Below are 13,875 nucleotides of genomic sequence, written 5' to 3'. Positions count from 1 at the left end.
ACAGCGGTGACCTTCAACCCTCCCCTAAAAGCAAAAACCTCCCTCCCTGCCAGGCTGTAGCAGGTTTGGTTAAGCTTGAGCCAAGATAACAAAGAGAGAGCCTGAAGGAAAACTAAAGAGGTAAACCAAATGGATACACTTTTTGTTTTAAAGAGTTTAGCAAAACACACGATAAGCCTAACTATGTTCTCTAAATTGTTTCAAACAATCAGGATGATAATATTTATTTTACCATAATCAAACAGCCCTGCTTAAAAAAACGCAACTCTGCGTAAAAAAAGCAAATGATATTTTGTTATAACTGAGGCAACATTGTGCGATTTTGTGCTGAAGTATGGTTTAGGGGTGAGGCAGAGACTTATTCAATTCTGACCGCTCTGGGACCAGAGTAGCTAAAAATAGCTCTCATTAATTCTACTGTTGTGGTGCTGCAACAGAGTGATTTAGGGGGGGAACCTTGCAGCATGAACACTGAGGAACATTTAATGCAAGCTTAAATATTCAATCCTAGCAATAAACATACTGCTGAGTTAAAACAATTCTTTCCCTTTTGCTTCTCTCCAAGACAGTTTTCAAATTACACTGCAGCCAAAGACAAGAAAACAACAACATGAATACACAACACTGTGGCTGCTGGCAATGAATCAACAAAGTAGAATAAGATGATTGATCACTTCAGCAATTGAAATCGATGTACTGGGGAGTGCTGACAACTGCTAAAACTCTCCTGCCGGGGAGAGCATAGCCCAATGCTAATGAGAGCCCATGCCTTAGTGCCAGTCAAGGGTTCCCCTGAGAGACAAGTGACACTCTACACATACAACATGGAAAGACACCGTACTGCGGATCTCTAACTGAGGGAACACAGTGGCAGAGATGCAGGAGAGCGATACGAAGGTCAAGAGAAGAAACCCAGAAGACTGATAGAAAAGTTAATCCGCAGCCATGAAGCACATGTATTATCTAAAGGAAACTGTGAAACTCCCTTTCCTTCAATTTTACTCCTTTCATCTATTTGCTGCATAAGTATTCAGATAACACTGATGCATAGAAGATTAGAGGTACTTACATGAATTCATCCTGCTCACTACAGAGGACACAGAGAAAAGCGTCTCCAACTCCAACTACTCCCCAGTAAATCCAGCAGGAGATTCCTGCAGACGCACATCAGCAGCCTCAGTGCATGACTGCACCAATCAGTGCTACGAGGAACACTGCCCCCACCTTCCTCTTTCCTTCTGTTAGATTTGAAACCACAGAAATTACGACCACAGGTGAGGGGTTATAAAACACACTCCGCAGCTACACCCTAACGTTTCCTCTGGCCCGTGAGGGTCTGTGTCCTCTACCAACATCTTCCTTCTGAATGTATCCTTCCCTCTAACTCTATCCTTACACACTCAGGGGATCGAAACAAATCCCCTCCAGCTTGGCAGCGATCTGTGTGGGATCTGCAGTTCCGCTACAGCATGGGACTCCTCTGTACTAGTGAACATCCATCCGCAGTGTAAACTGCTGTATCGGACTTAACCCTTGAGCTGCCGTTAAATCGGAGCAGAATCCACCAATTCGCTCAGCATGTGGGATATTACAAACCACCTCCTGCTTTTCTCAGGTGTGCTGCATTACATGCATAAATTATGCTAAACGTGTTAATGAAATCCCACAGAAGATTGGCTGTTCTGTTAGCTTCATGGTCAGTATTCACAGATTCCATGATTACAGCAAAAACACAACCACCTTTAAATCTGACACTCATATAATCTTTGGGTAAAATTAACAGATTGATGACACTGCACATGAAATGAAAAGACCCACACAGGGAAATACAAGAGGCAGGCAAAGCAACAAAAACCTAACATGTTAAGTAAAATGTTCAATCAGGAACATCTAACAGCTAAAATATCATTGTGTTTTGTTTGTTGTCACTTTTGTAGCACTGGTTCAGACTACTCTAACTGCAACTGTAGCTTCAGTCAGGGACATTATATAACCAACTATATTGCGCTTTAGCTATAATTTCAAACATGAAAACATACTCCCCATGCTTATCATAAAAACATCACCAGTTAGTCTGTTTAGGCAAGGGAGCATGTGCTGTGCATGGTCACAGCTACTCCCTAGCGATATGACTGGGAAATGAATATCAACGAGCGTGCTGAAACTGAACTTCCAAGAATGCAACCTCTGCAGTGCAGGTATCTCCACTGTTGGCATTTAACTTGCATATGAGCGCATTTCAGATGAGTGCAAATGTGAACAATATTAAATGACTGACATTTTAATGTCTAACAGTAACAATGTACAAAATCAGTGCATTCAATCAGCTACCAGCTGCTTTCAGTCAGCCGTATACTATAGGGCATTTTTTACTAAGCCCAAGCATCTTTAAGATTAAAAATAAGACATCTGGGAATAAGAAACACAAACTAATGTGTTTGTTTCTTTTTTTTGTTTGGTTTCACATACCTATTATTGTTATAATTAACTGAACTATTATCTTACCCATGACATCTAACTATGTACAAATCTGTGAAGGTACTTCGTGCTCTTTGCTGTAGAGACAGTAAAAAAAATCTATTAAAGAGAAAAAGGGAATTGTGTGGAGCTGCAGTTTGCGTTTTCACCATCCAACCACTGGATCGCCCCCTGTGGAGACATTTATGTGCCTCTTTGAAGCACAATCCAGTGTTTGTGGTCCACATATAATCAAGCAGCCTTTAGAGTAGGGCTGCTCGATTATGGCAAAAATGATAATCACGATTATTTTCACTGAAATTGAGATCTCGATTATTTGACGATATTTATTTAACCCTTTAAGACCTACTATAGCACCAAGTCCGCCAGAGCTTATATTATATTTTTACATGCTGTAGTGCCATTTGTGGGAGCATTTCAAGTTGATATATAACTGTTATAGCCCATATTTTAATAATATGTATACATTAAGTCCATAGTAACTACATTAATTGCAAAAAAGTGCAATAAACTACAAAAAAATTGAAAATCGTTTTTGTTTTTTTACATATATTTCTACTTGGAGAAATTTAAGAGGCTTATCCCTCAAAACTTTAAATACAAAAAAGTTGCAAAAAATAGTTTACAATAACAGGAAACTTATTGTGAGTGTCTTCATAGTTTTATTTTGGAGATACACCAATTTTTATATACACTGCAGGAAAAACAAAAAAACAATCCTATGATGCAAATTTGCAAAGAAAACAGCAGGTGCATCAAAATAAACTATTTCCAGCAGTGCAATTCGAGTTCTAAGCATCCCAGAAACTATTCAGAAAAGTCAAACATGACCAGTATAGGTTTTTAAGGCCTACAAGTAAAAAAAACTACATTTCCGCAAAAATGACATCACTTCCGGTTTCGGCCAGGAAATAGCGGACATGTGATAGTTCCGCTGACGACTTTTTCAATGTGGGAAGTGTTACGAAAAGCTGATCAGATCGGCGAAGCGTGTTTCTGGAATATTATGTTTTTGTTCCTGCAAGCGCTTTTTATGCAATTTTTGCAAAGCTTTATGTGGAAGGAAACCGTGACCGAGGACAAGCTGATGGCATAAGTTGTAAGTACAACTCCTCTGGTTTCATATGCAAACAAATTATTGCGCTAGCTTACACGGTTCAGGTTCTACAGGGATTTAAAAATAGTTACACAAAACGGAGCATGCTGCTCTGACCGGATTTAAAGGGTTAACAATGACTTTAAAAAATAATATAAAATAGTGTGCAACACCACTGAAGTTTTTTGTTTTTAACCTCTCTTTTCAACCAACGGCAGTCACTCTCCTCTCCAAATAACTTCTGCTTAGCTTTCCGAGCTTCCCTCGGGTCCTCTTAATCAGCGGTCTCCAACCTTTTTTGCGCCACGGACCGGTTTAGGCCCGACAATATTTTCACGGACCGGCCTTTAAGGTGTCGCGGATAAATGAAGGAGGGGCTAATAATCGGCTCAGTCATTTTTAATGATCGTTGAAAGCGCAGATCGTAATCGTGATTAAAATTCGATTAATTGAGCAGCCCTACTTTAGAGGACACTGTAAGACACCATAAGGGTGCTTGCGTTTATTTCAGTAGTCAAGTCATTTTACACTATTTTGATTTGAATGCTTCCTGTCGCAAGGACAATCTGCATGGTTGCACAAACATATGAATTCATCCCAAGGCAACTTCAGTCATCTGCACTATATGCCAACCGCCCAGCCACCTACACACACACCAAGTCTGTGGAGAGCTGCTGTCTCCTTCGCCACCAATAAGAAAAGAGCGGTCATCAAGGAATGGAATGGCGTTACCCTTCACTTTACAGCAGCATCAAAAACTACTGTACTTCTACTGTATTACAGGCTGAAGTAGCAGCATTTTATTCTGCACTTCATCCTTCACAACGACATCAGCTACCCACATAAAGCTCTGGGTACCTTTTTGGACATTAAACTATAAACCATCCACTCAACCTCATGCACTTAAACCTCCTTTACTGCCTGTCACAGAGTGCTCATTACTTCTAAAATTTCTGACATTTATTGAGACAGTCACTACAGACTGCTATAAGGGCATCATTTGCATACCCAATCTTTACACTGGCCCCTTTGAGCATGTTCGGCAGCAGTGACCACTGACACAGATGCACTGTGCATCCAGACAAAGTAAATGGATGACTCATCTGAGAATGGCTTACCATTGTGTTTTTACACATTTGGTAGAGGAAGTGGAGCATAATATGCACCACAATAAAAAAAATATATGAACAAACACACCAACTATTACAACAAGAGTTTTTCAGCCTCTCATATTGTAAAACAGCATTGACCAAGCATTCAAATTTAAATTTGAAATTCAAATTTAAATAGACTAATAAACAAAAAAAGCAGCAGATTTTCACAAGTATGCAAGGACATGAGCTCACAGCTTACTAAGGCCATGTGGGACATGAAATCCCACTCATCAGTCAGGATAATGATAAAGCTGGACAAGCCTGACAGACACCCAGTCACCGGCGGGGAAGGGGGGAAGAGTTAAATTTACATCCCTCTCAGCTGAACCTGAGAGTGGTGACAGATTCCACACATAGTTTGCTCTCTCCACTAGCTCCTGCCTCCCGGCCTCCAAATTAATTATTTCCACATCAAACTAAAAAGGAATGTAAAGAACCTGAGCAGCAATCATCTTCTTTAAACAATGTGTAGCTACACACATCTACAAGGTCAAAAAAATGGGGTCCAGAAATGCTTTAAATGTCACTCTGTGTGCATATTTATCATGTAAAGATTTAAAAAAAAATTTCTTTTAAAATGTTTAAATATTTGGCATAACCTGAGTGAGATACTGAGCTACAGAACCACCAGTTCCCTTATTTAAATGAACTACAGCTCTATTTCCAGTAACTTGAACTCATATTTACAGCATATTAACTTCTGCAGCAGTCTCTGTTTGAACGTTAGAAACTTGAGCTGTACGTTCACAGTTCACATTAAATACCACAGTTATTGCTTTTACTAAAACTGGTGCTGGAAAACATTGCAAACCATAAAAGAATACAGATCATTTAATTGCTTTTAGTCTGTGCTTGGATTTCTATTAAAGTGCATCCTGGCCTCAGATTACAACTATATCTTTAGCTTTCTACTCTTTAGGTTTCCTTAGTAACAACACATTTCAAATTCAAAATAGTACACGATCCTACCTTGAAGAGGTGATGTTTGGGCATAAAGACTGAATGTGAAACTACACGAAAGGCCAAAGTTCTTTTGGGTTTCTCAGCCTGAAATAAATGCAGTCTGCAGGCAAATCTTATTTAATGTGCTAAGCGTCAAGACTAGCAGTCAACACTGCAATTAACATGTTTCCAGATTAGTGTTTAGACAGTATGATAATTAGCTGTTATTAGAGCCTTGGCTGCCACATTGCTGCTGTCATAAGTGCCCAACACTCCTCTTCTTGTACACATTCATCAGATGAGACAAGACATGTGTTGCTTCATCACAGGGAGATTTTGTACTTCTTCACTTTATCTGTTTTCTGCACCCTCTCGCACAACACATGGCAAAAACCCAGCACATGTGGTGTAGTAAATAATGGACAACAGAGTGAGTTGACTGGATGACTTGCCTCAGTATATGTAATAATCGTTTTGTAAGTTAAATGCCAATCTGCATTAAGTGATGTCTAACCCTAACCTTTCCAAAATATTTTCCTTTATAAATTACTGATATGTCCATCACTTTTTAAATTAAGATAGCAAACATTTAATTGAAAGTCATGCAGTTATGGGAGACATTAGCATTTACTGGGATGACTCCAAGATCTAATGTTTAATCAGTTTTCTTTTTTCCCCCAAGTTTTCCCATGAACCCCTGGGCAAATATTTACCTCTTTAGAGTTAGTACCATGGATGCTATTGCCATAGATGCTGATCAGGTGCGTTTTTAGACGATTTCTGCTAAAATCAGATATAGCAGTTTTTAGTAAAAATAACAATTTTTTTTTTTCTGAGGAAAGAATTTGAATACGTATATTCCTATTGGCTATGTCCCATTAACTATAACAACATAATTTAAAAGTTTTGATACTCACTCACGTGGATGGAGGCTTAATGTGAGCTAAGACCATTTGCAGGCCCCACAGCACCAGTTAGTGATGCTAACCAGAGCCCGAGAGTGTCCTGAGCACATAAGAGCAGGAAATCTGGTCCTGAACTCAATCATCCCAGTGGAAGTTATCAGTGCCCCACACAGAGCACACAAGAAGGCAGGAATGTGCTGATAAGCTGAGCCACTGACCTGCCCCCACCTCCTCTTCATCACAGTGATTGAAATGAGGACAGCAGAGCCAAAGAGAAACAGCAATGATAAGGGAGGTTTCTACAGTATAAGAAAAAGGAGGTTCACGCCAAAATGAAACTGATGAAAGTTTCCAAGCCTATTCGTCCTGATAATTCCACATCCCCTTCACACCGGGATTTATGACAGCCTTGATTTACACAAGCTAGCCTCTGTGTAACTGAAACTACAACCACAACGTAAACATGCCATATGACCAGACAGAGGGCAAATGTATTATGAGAACATAGATTTCAATGACATATTGTTAAAACATGTTTGCTAGGAAGTCTAAATTTGGCCACAGATCAAAGCAATGACCTTTTCATGTCCAACACACCCACTGATCTACTAACACTGTCTCCAAAATGTAGTCCAAGGGTGAGGTAGTACATAAGAAACAAAATACCATCATTTATAGCTTGATCTACAGAATGCTAACTCAAAAGCCTTAAACACATGCAATATTAGATACTTCCAAACTATGCTTTGTTGTGAAAACAGTCGTTCAAATAAATAATGATTTTTTTTTTTTTAAAAATGGACAAAAACCACGAGTGAATTATAGTAAATTAGCAAAAACCTGCCCCGTGGCAAGTTCCTGCCAGGCCTGTGGTGCTTGTTCAGTTTGTTCATGTATTAAGGCACAAACACGTATGTTAAGTCAACATGTTACTCTTTTTGTCTTCATTATATCACTCTACACAGTCAAATAGTAAATGCCAAACAAATGCATGATAAATATATTAATTTATTTTTGTTCTTTGCAAGCAACATTTTCATTGTGTAAGAATTACAGTAACTAAGCTACCGCAAATAGTATTTATAATATGTATAGACTTAATTGTTATAAAATAATTCCCAAAAGCTATATAGATGTTGATAATCCTAGATAGAAAGTTTCATCCACATTGCTTAACGTGTCTAGGAGTTAGGAAACAGACACGTACATACACTGTAATCCTTATAGTACGATACACTAACATGTTGGGACAGATGTAAGCACAGATGTTACAGTAGAGCAGGGCGATATGGCCAAAAATATTTATCACGATATATATTTGAAAATTTGCGATAACGATATAACTGACGATATAATTGATGCGAGACAAAATACAACTCCACAACATTACTAGCGCAAAAAGACAACCTTCCATTTATTTTCACTTAAACAAGAAGCTGGTTTTTATGTACATTAAAGCTTTATAAAAATGTAACAGTGCAAATGCAAATTCCTTGCTGAAAGTTTAACCAAAAGGCATTTCCAGTAGAAATGGGCTGACATATCCTGAGCATAACCATGTATAATATCCACTGAAGTTAAAAAGAGGTGCTTTGCAACATTAAACTGCAGTGTGCAGTACGCATTTTTCGGACCATAAGGTGCACGGGATTATAAGGCACATTAAGTGAAACAAAGCAGTCAGATAAATCAAACTTTATTAAACTCATTCTTCTTGCTTCCTCCACTTCTGTACCATTGATTCATTAATGTTGAATTCTCTGGCAGCTGCTCTATTCCCATGTTGCTGCAGTATATTGATGACTAACCTCGTATTGTGGATGGATTATCTCAGTTGTTCTCCTGACTGAAGTTTGGTCCGTTTACAGCATCCTGCCATGCGATTGCATTTGTCTCTAACCATGAAGAACCTTCACGTTAACTTTTATAAGTGGAAAAGTGTTAGTGTTCGTCCTCCAGCTTCACTGTTTATGTTATGCTAACATAGCTGTGTCGCTAGCGATCACGTAGCACATCATTATATACCAGCTAGCCCAACTTCAGTAACCCTACAAACGTCACTGCTGTTTAGTTTCCTGTCTTCATTTATGTTGGAAGTGATAGCAGAGCTGTACGTTTGATTTTTTTTCAGAAATCTCTCAGTCAGAACATGCAATATCATGCTTAGGTAACTAGCGAAACTAGCGAGCTAACTTCCGCTAGCTTCCTGCTAACTTCTAACTCCGTTAAATGTAATAACTTTTGTTTTCATGGATGCCTGGAAGTTAAACTTTATAGTTACACCTGGTAAAGCAGCAATGCTGATCGTTTTATTAAAGATGAAAGAATTTAGACAGTTTTTAACGCTCAGTGATGCTGCAGTGTTCGTTTGACCTGAAGCATACGGAGTTTAGGACCCAGATTACTCCCAGATTTAAGAGCATCTTAGTCCGACAAATATAACAATAACAACGGCCGCTTGCATGTTCTGCAAAAAAATGTGCTTTGTTGTGTATCTGACGGACAAACACCAAACCAGTTCCACATCATGGAAGTTGCACCATTTTTACAAACCAATTCTGGTTCATCTGTTTCACTCAACAATCGGCCATGTGCGTATGAAAACAAAGGCACTGCGCATGCGCGTTTTACTCCCATTCTATCGCGATATTTCATTTTCCTATCGTTGCCTAACATTATACCGGTATTACCATGAACGGTATAATATGGCCCAGCCCTATGTTACAGTTCTTCAAAATAGCACAGGCTAACTCATTAATTCCCCTCTTTGTTATTCTAGTGGCCCCTGAGGCTATCACTAGCACTGAAATGCAAACTATTTACAGTGTAACACATTGGGTAAATCAGCGGGAACACTTCTCACGCACTTGCACTTACACAGAACGTATATCGAGATATGAAACTCATTGTTTGCAATGCCTTATTAGCACAGTCAGCATCACAGCTTATGAGACTATGGTGCATATTTATGTATCATCTTTGCAGTAACTTGATAATTACTAGGGACCTTCCCAGTGATTCATTTCCTGGCTGACTAAAAATGTGGTGGGAAAAAATACCCTTGACTCATCTAAAGTTGGCAAAACAGTCAAAGCTGAGGTGATTTTAAGCTAGGCATAGTCCAAAAATACTGCATTTTTATTGAAGAACCATTTATGAGTATCAATCACATTTGGAGCTGCAACGAGTATTTCGAATAATTCGATTATAAAAAAATTATATATAAAAAAAAAGTTCTCGATGCTTTGTCTCTGAAGCGCCATGTCACCATGGAAACGCGAAAGCGAGCATCTCTCCCATGTTTGCGACTGAAAACAGACCAGCAATACAAACGTATTTAGGATTAGCGTGTGAATAAAAAGTCTGACCACATTAAGTCCACACAGCTTCCAGCTTTAAACAGAAACACTGACAACAGCAGCAGTGATGATGACTTTAACATGGAAACAGAGTCTGTTTACACACCGCGAAGAGCAAAGAGGCGGAGCCGTTACTGAGACGTGAAAGAAAGCGGCGTGTTTCTAGCGTCCAAACAGCAGCGCTGTTCCCGTAATCATTATTAAAACCTTTACTGGGATAAACGAGCGGGAGTCCTTCATCAAAGCACGTGATCAACAAACTCAGACGTGAAGAAAAACAGACTTTGTAGCTGCTCCATCCACCGCAGTTTGTTTTACACAGCGAAAAGTCTGCAGTAAGCCTCCAGAAGTTATTAAAATCTGCAGATTAACTGTTAACTTAGTCTGATGGCACCTTTAAATTATACAGCTTACTGAAGGCTGACGGCAGCCATCCTATTGTACATGGAAACGAAAATGGGCGAGTCGAAAACGGGCATGGCAATACTAGACCATATTTATTTCAAGATTTTTTCAGAAACATTTTTCGGATTCAAAGTGAAATAATATAAAATACTGTCTCAATTAAATTGCATTGATATATTCAAAAATGAAAACTTTTTTTTTCCACAAACCAATAAAAATGTATATGGGCCAGTAAAACTGAGCCACTGACGTGCGGGATTTTAGGTTGGACACTGAGACGTTAATATTAATTAACGTCTACACCATCATAACATCTTGTTTTAAGCAGCGCAGAAACATTGCATCAAAGCACAGGGCAAACTTCAGAGTGCTGATACGCTGGCGTCTATTCATTGCACCCACCCCATTCTCCTTTAAAGGCTAACAGACACAAACTCACTGATTCACTTCCACAGACAGAAACCCATGTACAGGAACTCACAAAGCCTTCCAAGAACACAGAGTAAAGATTAATTGAATTTTTTATTCTTATTATTTTATTATTATATCATTACTGAAATAATCGCTAGCTGCAGCCCTAATCACATTTCTCAGTTTCTTTTAAAAGCCATTAAAATGTGTGGCATATTGCAGTATGCACAAAATTGCACATGCATTGTCATATTATTTGCTAAATGTGGCTAACATTAGCAGCGGCAGCACCAGCAGATTTGGAGGTTGGCACTGAATCCAGTTACCTACAGTCCAAATTGGATGGGGTAAAAGCCAGTATATTCAGCCACAGCCTAAAAACATATTTTCATTTTAAATATTGGAAAAGTCACACTTAATTTACGATAAGACATCTACCTTCATTTTCAGGTATCTAGTTTGTACAATACATTTCCAGTAAATTAATAAACAATGGCTCTGTTTTCTCCTTGTTAATGTAGCTTTGACTTGTGTCTGCATATACATAAGCCTAAAAATGTAAATTGGTATCAGCACCCAACAATCAGGACTGGGCTCTAATCAAACATTTTCAGCCATTGTTTTCCAGCATCCTTAATTTAAACACATTCTTTATCATCTACACGGAGGCCATCCACTTTGATATCCTTTATAAGAAAGCAATCTGTGTGCATAGTCCTATCTGCAAAACCAAGGTTTATAGGTGCAGCATGTATAAACACATGGCATAAATACAGTAATTCAGTCTCATTAGTATGTCTGTTGTCACCACCAAACAGATAAGCCCCTAATTCCAGCCAGTTTCTATAAATACACAGGATTACAAAGCTGCAGTCAGTCAAATTTAACTTAAGTAGGCAAAATATCAGATGCGCTTGTCCTTCCTTCCAAAACCGCAATGACTCAGATGATGGTTGCTCTCATGACAGCTCAGGGCAACATACAAACCAACATGTATGTCTGCCCTTGGGTTGATATTTTCTTCTTCACAGTAACATGTTTGCCAGAGTTGCTGCCTGTACAGCTCTGTGTTCTGATCTGTTTTTCAGCAGGGAAAGAAAGACGCAAACTGGATTGTGCAATGAAACATCTGAAGGGTAACCACAAACAACATCTGTAGTACGACTCTCCCACTTCATTTGACAAATCTATTTTCCTTCCCAGCTGCAGATTCATCTAGTGTTACTATCACAATGCCAGTCGCCAGCATTTACACATTTTAGTCGCACGCACAAGGGAGTTCAAGATGAAGATGTGCGTCAATGAATCACAAAACTTCCAGTAAAATATGCAGTAATTATATATGTGATAGGGTAAAAAAAATCACTGTAATTGTTAAATAGCATTCAGTGCTAAAGTCATAGACTGTATTAACAAAAACAACACAAGTGAAATGCATGACAGGACCACTGCTATATTTTTCCAAAAAACATAACAGAACTTCATACACATTTAATACCTGGCATCTTGGCCGGAAGTGACGCTTAGACATCTCACAATCTTCTTTTGTATTCAAAACAAGATTGTGAGATATAAGGAACCACCAGAAAGAGGTGGTTGATTGTTTTCCTCTGCAGCTAAACTGACTTAGGAATCCCTTAAGAAGCTTTTGGAAGGATAAGGTAAAGAAATTAGAGTCAATACAGGATATTTCGATTACTAAAATCCCGGATAACATCAAGTCAGAATCTGAAGCTCACATCTTCATTGTTATCTCTTATTTCTACACGTCCTAACATGCTAGTGTCTTCTGTACATAAATTAAATAGGTTACAGCACATGTGAAAACGAGATAAGTGATAATAACATGCAAAAAAAAAACTTACATCAATCAATACTAAACAGGTGAACACTGGTGCCTTCAGTTCATGTTAGCAGCTGTCCATTGGTTAGTATGGAAACTAACAATGAAAGTTAGCCTGCATGCGCCATACCAAACAGTCGTTTATCCCCATCAAAGACCCCACACACACAAGCACACACATAGCTGGTATTATTATGACATGTTTAAAATGTAACGACAGCGGGGCAGGCGAGCAGGTAGTCCAGTGCCACTAACCTAATCCCAGCTAGGGACCTAACTACTTTCCCAAAAATCCCACTTCGTTTTTTGTTTTTTTTTTTACTAACGGAACATCAGTACAAGGTGAGACAGCGCACCACCTCCCCCTTTAATTTACAAAGAGGAAGAAAAAAAACCATGTCATATTTCTAGCAGCTGACTTCATATTACCACTCCCTCCTTGCGTCCTGCACCCTGACACTAAATCTTGTGCCCCTTTTATACCCTCTTGGTCAAATCAGCCCCCTAGCTGGCCGACATTTTGTTCCAGCAGCTAGGCTAGCTACTCCCAGCTAATCTTACCTGGACGCACTTAATAACCCGTCCGCTCGATGACAGCTCTAACGCAAGGCATTCTGTAGCTTATTCTGACCGTTTATGCATGTCCCACATAAAATACGTTAATGAACCTCGTTATTGGCCATTTCAAATAGGAGGTACGTTAGCGTGGCAACTTGCTAACCCCTTAGCATAGCGCGCAGATGCAGTTGGTAGTAGTGAGGTAGCTAAGTTACCTCGGCTTGCACCGTTATCGTTCGCCTGTACCCGCAGGGGGACACATCTAGTCAACTCCTACGGCTGCAAAGAAAAACACGCTCCCCAACAACGCACTTGAGGAAAAAAATCAAGATAACCATTCACCTTCGTGAAAGCAATGGTCCTCTCGGCGTGCTTGTTAAAATCTCACATAAAAGGAAAGGGGTCTCTCTGGTGTGGCTCCAGAGCAGCAGCAGCCGCCGCACTGCAATGGCAGGCAGTGGATGAAGCCTGCCCCCCCCCCCTGCGCTCACACTTCGGCTCCCTGCTCCGCCGCGGCGACAGTGACAGGTTCGCCTGGAAGAAACCATTCCGGTTTATCCGCGGGGGGAGAGGAGGAGGAGGAGAGCAGGGATGCAGAGCAGAGAGGCTGCCCACAGCAGGAGCAGCAGCAGTGATATCCAGCAACACGAAGCGCCATTCCAGCGCGTCGTTGAAGATGGAGAAAACACGCCGAAGACGCTTTATCAGATTGCGGTGAACATAT

At 39.7% G+C, this 13,875-nt stretch overlaps 1 protein-coding gene across 4 annotated transcripts in view; it reads right to left on the bottom strand.

Annotated features, from left to right (window-relative positions):
* tjp1b (tight junction protein 1b) overlaps positions 1-13,640 on the bottom strand; it is a 40,933-nt gene extending 27,293 nt beyond the window's left edge. For 3 of the 4 annotated variants that reach the window (XM_085359325.1, XM_085359328.1, XM_085359326.1), the window contains exon 1: positions 13,494-13,640. The gene's annotated coding sequence lies outside the window, so the exon portion shown is untranslated. Of the gene's footprint in view, positions 1-13,366; positions 13,387-13,493 lie in introns of those variants that run through there. The other variant, XM_085359327.1, reaches the window with a different exon arrangement.
* Between the last annotated feature and the right edge of the window lie 235 nt (positions 13,641-13,875).

This window comes from Diplotaxodon limnothrissa, linkage group LG7 (genome assembly GCF_057381915.1).
Source record: "Diplotaxodon limnothrissa isolate DT_005_m linkage group LG7, D_limnothrissa_male_GT1.1, whole genome shotgun sequence".
In the NCBI taxonomy this organism is placed as follows: domain Eukaryota; kingdom Metazoa; phylum Chordata; class Actinopteri; order Cichliformes; family Cichlidae; genus Diplotaxodon; species Diplotaxodon limnothrissa.
Note: the sequence above shows the minus strand (reverse complement) of the source record. Positions and strands in the feature narration are given on the sequence as shown.